Genomic DNA, 7,141 nt, shown 5'->3' on the forward strand with positions numbered 1-7,141 from the left:
GGGTTTGGGAACAGGAATGTTCCACTTTTTGGAACACACTGTTCTTGTATTGTTTTCTTTCTAACTCATTCATGGCAGAATCATCCTAAAGAACGTGACATTTTTTAACGTAATATTTTTGTCACTGAACACTTTTCTACAAGCCTGTGCATGCTACACGAGCCGGCTCGAACTCACTCGAGCTTGAGTCGAACTCCAATTTATTAGCTCGAGCTCAACTCATCTCGAGCCTAAGATTGGTTGGAGCTCGGATCTGGCTTATTTCCTTTCAAGTTGGTGCAGACAACCAGGATTCAACATGATTTGTTTACATGCCGCTATTCCTTAATGATTTATAAATTCGTTGCATCTAAATTTAGAATTTACTTTAACGCCCTATTTGGTTGGAGGGAAATGGTGTGATTGAGCAATTCCTCCTTTGTTTGGTTGACTAATTAGAAGGGAGGAAAAGTGAGTGATTGAGCAATTCCTCATTTGTTTGGTTGACAAATTAGAAAGGAAGAAAAGAGAGGGAAATGGAGAAAGTTTGTTTGGCTGTGAGAGAAGGGAAAGAAAAGGAGAGTGTAGCGTAAATCCAATCCCTCTTAAAATTGAATGGATTGAAAACGAAAGAAAAGAAAAGGAAGGGATTAAAAGGAAAATGTAGTGTAAATTCAATTCCTCTAAAATTGGAGGGATTAAGAATGAAAGAAAAGGAAATGGAGCATTGAACATTTCATTCTGTTTCTAAACCTAAAGAATATACATCTAAAGAATATACATTTCTGCTCTACGTTTTATGGTGACATGGCAGAATAATCTCCTGTACATAATACAGAGTTTGTTGGAAAATATGTTTCAGCACTACGGTTTGGAAGACATGGGGATTTAGGAATCTGTACTCTCACAAGGAATTTTGCAAATATGTTGACGATGCCAAACCCGGAAGTTTGGTGGGCATGTGCTGAAAATATTATGAAACATGATTGGAAAGATCAGATGCTTAAAGGTATCCAGCTTTGGTTGTTGAGAGGAGTGTTTAGTCCCTTATAGCAAAGTCCTAGTTTGGAAGGATGTGTCATTGAGATAAGTCTCCGAAAACTTCAGCAGGCTACTTTTGTGCAGGCGTTCTTTGGTATAATGAAGACATATCTCCAAGCAAGCTCTTCCTGATAGCCGGTTTGGTGGATATGTTGAAACTCACATTTGGTTAAATTTTCTGCAGCACATACTTGATTGTAATATCAGAGTATGGATCAAATTTTAATAATGTGCGATGGAAGTCATGGCTTCATGGGCTTAAAGAGTCAACTCTGTTGAATGGTTTTTACCATGATGGCAACATTCCCGGCAACAAGATGATGATCTATAAACAAAGTTTATCTTGTCATGTAATTACCTTGCTCTCTGAGCAAAGGTAGTTAGACATTTTGGTCTCGAATTGCATTGTACATATTATTCTTTATTCTTTCTCCAATGTAAGGAAACCACCTCAGCCCACTTTCGTCGGAACCAGGGTTGAAGTATGAGCCTCTCCTCTAAAAGGCCGTCCCACTCAAGCTACCTTTCTTGTGTCAATATACTGCCACGCCTTTTGTAATTGCAATGTTCATGAGTTCAAGAGTTTTAATCAAGCTTAATTGACCCGACCCTGGCTAGCTCAGGCTCGACTCATTTTCATGGATGAGTTTGTTTTTATACTGGAACTGAACTCATTTATAAATAAGCTGAGCTTAAGACAAAGTTAACTTGCCGAGTTTGATTTGAGCCCGAGTCGGCTCGATCCATTGAACATCCTTATCTGCAGCCCACACTCTCTCCCCACATTTGTGTGGTTCATCCACTTGGCACTTAGCACTTGGCAGCCCTCAATCTTCTCTTTGCTAGTATATGTGGAGCCTGAGGATGAAAATGCGCTAGTATCTGGGTCTGGCCTACTACCACTTAATCCAAGCATAATCGAAGCCATTGTGCTTTAATCAATCGGCTATCATCAGTCTCACCCAAGCTGCTTAAAGCCCACATAAATAGGTTACAGTTCCGTAGGCAGAGCGAGAATTTTTGCCTTTGACAGGCAGAACTGATGAGAACTGAGATACTGTTTTCACTAACAGAAGATGATCCTTGATTTACATTTTGTGTAAAATTTTTACGGTTTCAACGTAATCCTCTTGAGCTGTAAACTATTTTTTGTACAAAGGGAAAGAGAATAAATGTTATTTCTAAGCTTGAAATAAATGTTTAACGAGTATTTCCTTTATGTGGGGACATTTCAAACAGGGAAGTAATTTTTTTTTTTTTACAATGCCCAGCTATTATTAACTGAGTGGGGCCATCATGCACAAGCATCTACTAGTCATACATACAACCACATGCTTGCCTGAAGGTTGATAATGGATTTGTACATAGCATCACGAAACTTAATCTCCATAATGTAATTTAATTAGTTCATTCTACATTACTTGAGATCAATCTAAATTGGAGTCCTAACCAGTTGAAAATTTTTGGAAAACTATCATGATTGGACGAGCAAATGAATATTCATCTTGGTGTCACCCATGTAGTTTTATTTGAAAACAAGACTTCTTTTTAATGTTTACTTAAGGGAAACTTTTTTTTTGGCATAAAAACCTTAAGGTCATATCTAGAGATGTCGATAGATCGGACTCAAATAGGATATCCCTTTAACCATATTCACTTTTTCCTATATTCATATATTTGGATTTAAATTCGAATTTGAATAATAAAAAAAAATTCATATCTGAATCTAGTTCGAAATCTGATTCCACATTCCGAATCTCCATAATGCATGCGCATACCCTCATACAATCGCTAACCAATATAATAGTGCTTTTCTTTAATGCCTTTTTTCATTTATGGTTTGATATTCTAGTGCCCTGAGCATAGGAAAACCACACCAATTCATCCCAGATCTACCTGAAATGACATTTGATGTGATCCTAGATATGTTTTATTTGAACAGTTCCTTCATGTTGATGTTAACTAAGTGTTTTAATGTTCACCTTGGAAAAAAATCGATATTGGTGCAAGATGACCCAATATAAGGAATCAGTGAACCTGTGCCTCCAAGAAGGTTCTGGCTTCACTTTTTTGTCACCTCAGTTCCAAAAAACAGTCCGTCCACTTTTGGCAGGCCATCTATATTTAACAAAATCCTTCTAAACAGGTAATGTGAATTTTTAATAAATATTTTCAACGGACAAAAGATTATCAATTAATTCACAAGGCCTATTGGTACCAGGCACAACCGATTGCCAAAGCTTCATTTGGTTAGTATCATATTAAACGGTGAAGGAAATAGCAATATCAACAACAAACGAGCAAATGAAAATCATGTCAAAAATAGAATAAAAATATCAACAGCATAATCATAACAACCTGGGTGAAAGAGAATCGACAAGAGAGCCTAATGATAAAAGACATACATCAACAATGATAATGGAAGGCTTATATCAACAATGATAACTAGATGCAGTGGTTAGAATTCTTCACTCTAGTTGTTGTAAAAGTGCAAATCAAACAAAGAACGTAAAACATATGAAAAGAAAGCAAGGGAAAGGAAACCATAAATTGACAAGGAAATTAGAGTAAATTTCAATTGATCAATCTTCACTAATCTCAAAACGAACCACACGTGCCTTTATTTAGGCTTTCTAAATACTTTGGATCTTTTGGATCCAAGATAGAAACTAAATAAGAATCCAAACCAACACCAATTAATTAAATGAAAACAATTAAAATGGAATTAAATGGATCTATGCAAGATTCGCTGTACTTTAACCAGCTCTCCATGATAGCTTATGGAATACATTATGGTTTAGACATAAAAAAATGAACATATCTAGCTTTTTCTAGTTCTAATCCTATGTTCAGGTATAGAAAAGTCAAAGACCTAGTTTTGATGAATTTTAAGCCAAATTTGTGGTTTTTTAGTGTTTCATGCATTGGGGCAAATCAAGAGAAGATTTGGATATTGACCTGCTTGAAATAATAATTATTAGACTTTGGACCAAATCTAAACCCACATCAAAGCCTCAAATCCCCAATTCAAGGTCCAACTTAGGTGTTTAAGTAGGCTTGGGCATTTGGGCATTGAGCCGGGCTGGGACAGGCCGGCCCGATAATTTTACTCTGGTATGTACCCTGGTCTGGACCGAGCTGGCCCGCTACCCGGCAGGTACCGGGCCACAACAAGGCTATCCGAGCCCCCCATGCTCGACCTATTTTTGTTTTGCTTCAGAGTTTGCCGTCGCCATCGCCGCCACCTACAGCCTTGCCCACGTCATCGCTGTCGCCGTCGCCTGCCGCCCTGTGCAGCCTTGCCCTGCCTTACCTCGCCGTTGATGCTGCACGCAGGCCCTGCCTCACCGTCGATGTCGCTCGGAGGGCCTGCCTCGATGTCGCCGGCCGTTGCTGTTGCCGTGATTGCCGTGCTGTTGCCGTGATTGCCGTGCTGCTTCGTAACCTCCTTCCACCATAAGTCATCGTCGCCATCGTCGTCGTCGCTGTCATCGTCGTCGCGGTTCTCTGCCTTACTTCTGCAGGCCGTCACCGTCGCCGTCTGTCACCGCGCCTCCTGCGGCTCCATGCTGCCTCCACCTCGTCATCGGCAGATTCGGCGCACAGGAATTTTCGATTTTGAAAGTTCAAAACTTCAAAGCCCTAACTCAATTCAGGCTTATCGGGCCCCTGGTCGGCCTGCCTGGTGCTGCGATACCCGGCCCAACTCAACTGATTATCGGGCTGGGCCCGGATCGTGCAAGCCGATTGGCTTGTTTTGGTACCCGGGCCTGAGTTGGGCTGGCTATTAGGTACCGGGCGGTAGCCCAGCCTGGTACCCAGGCTTACCTTTAAGATGGCGTCTAGAGTATTTGTGAAAATGGTGCTAGTTCATTAATCACTTTAAGAAATAGGAAAAATTATTCTTTTCTTGATTTCTACCTCCCTATTATTGTTCTTGCTCCACCCTTTTCTCTTTCGTCGTGTGTTTATTCTCCAACATTCATGCAGCTCACTGGAGATTCCTACAACATGTTGGAGGATGTTAGAGGCAGTTGCAGAACCATGTGCGGGCCCCTTAATTTTGTTTATTTTTAAAGGGCATCTTAAATATTTACCTTTATATATATACATATATAGATCTGTGTGTGTGCATGCCTCCACATATGAGTATTTCTAAACTAGTAACCCTCGAGCCAATTTTTCTATCTCTGCAAGATCTGCTTGTGTGTGTGCATGCCTCTATTTATGAGCATTTCTAAACGAGTAACCCTCCAGCCAATTTTTCTAGCTCAGGCACTAGGTAGAGAGTGCCACTTAAAGTTATCATGCTCTACCTCTCCCCAAACTCATGGAGTTATCCTTGAGGAAGATCTTCTCACCCTTCCTTATAATGCATCGAGTCTAGGGTCTAAACTCGATTAGTTACTATTTTTCTTTCATCGATTAGTAGAATTTATTTTAATTAATGCTACCATATTTTAATTTCTTGCTGCTTGAGAATTTGTTTCTCAGTGTAGGTTAGAAGTAGGAGATCAGTCACATAGGTGCCAATCTAGAGGCTTGCATTGCTTTGGGTGTTTCTTCAGGCCATGGTAAAATAGTTTGATTTCCTTTTGTTGTACAATTTAAAGCTGTTTTAGATTTTGCTTTTAGAAGCTTACATGTTGGATTGATAGTGTTGAATGTTATGTTGTTTTGAGAACATATAGAGGCAGCATAGAAGATGTAATTTCTATTAAATTTCTATTTTATCATACATAGAGAACCCATTACAATATAGATGAACTTTGTCACCATTTTCTTTTGTTCTCTTCTAGCATTGCTTTGGATTAGGCCCATGCAAGTTGCATGTTTGATTATTATTAGTTCATCTGTATTATGCACTGTGTTAAAAATCAGTTAGACTCTTGTGTCGAGGTAGACTTCAACCTTGTTTATTTTCCGTTTTCTAGCAGCTATACTATAGTCCACCTTAGAGTCTCTACAAAAAAACCTAGGCATTACCAAGATGAAACAAAGACACATCGGTAATGGTTTTATCGACATTTTGTGATATCGTTGGTGGAGTGAGTGTCTGTAAAAATCATCACCGGCACACTGGACCGGCTTGTTAGTGTAGGATATCATCGGTGCAATCTACATGTAGGTAAATATTGACTATTCCTTTTACAAGGACTTTTGCATGATGTTGCTAGAATAAACATATGGAACTGTTAAATTCTCAACACATTACAAAATATGTCTTTCTCATTCTTGTTCATGTTATAACATGTTGGAGGAAGTACCCACTTATTTGAATTTGAATGTTGTCGTGCATAAAGCGACTCTCATATGTTCATTTCCTTCAAGTCCATTCTAGCATTCAAACGATCTTTTGATTTGTAGCATGTATTTAATAATATACTAATGATGTTGGCTCAAACATTTTTTCTATATGCATAAAACCTAAATTGTGACACAATATGTTATGCAATGAAGAAAATACTCTTTTTCTTTCAATTATATCCGAGTCATGTTATGCAATGAAGAAAATACTATGCAATGAAGAAAATACTCTTTTTCTTTCAATTATATCTGAGTCGTCTTCCATACCTTTGTTCAACATCATGTCGTGCAACAATTCTGACTCTACAATTATGTGTCGGGGAGTTGATTTTAATTACATTGTGCCATCAAGCATGTGTTTGTTTTTTTGATATTTATGACTTAATGAAAGCCAATGACAGTGACCCATATAGGACATCTTTTTACTATGCTTTAGTTGCAATTATATGTATCTTTATAACTGACGAGACAAGCTAGCTTACCTTTCATACTCTAACTTGATATATATGCATATCCCAAAAAATCATGCATGGTCCACAAGAAAGCTGCAGACATTTGAAAATGTTGTCGTCTATAAAAGTCAAATATATGTGCTCCTTCAGCCCACAACAAATTCAATTCATCGACCAATGTTTGTAAATATACATCCATAACATGTGTTTGGACTTTTTGGTCCTAAGATGACTGATGACAACAAATATATATGATTAAGGTGGCAAGTTTTATATCACCAGCACCACAGGCTATATATTGTAGGTTGAACTTAAATTTTCAAATGGGTTAAATCCATCACTAGCCAAATACAAGCATACAT

This window comes from Nymphaea colorata, chromosome 7 (assembly GCF_008831285.2).
Source record: "Nymphaea colorata isolate Beijing-Zhang1983 chromosome 7, ASM883128v2, whole genome shotgun sequence".
Lineage (NCBI taxonomy): Eukaryota > Viridiplantae > Streptophyta > Magnoliopsida > Nymphaeales > Nymphaeaceae > Nymphaea > Nymphaea colorata.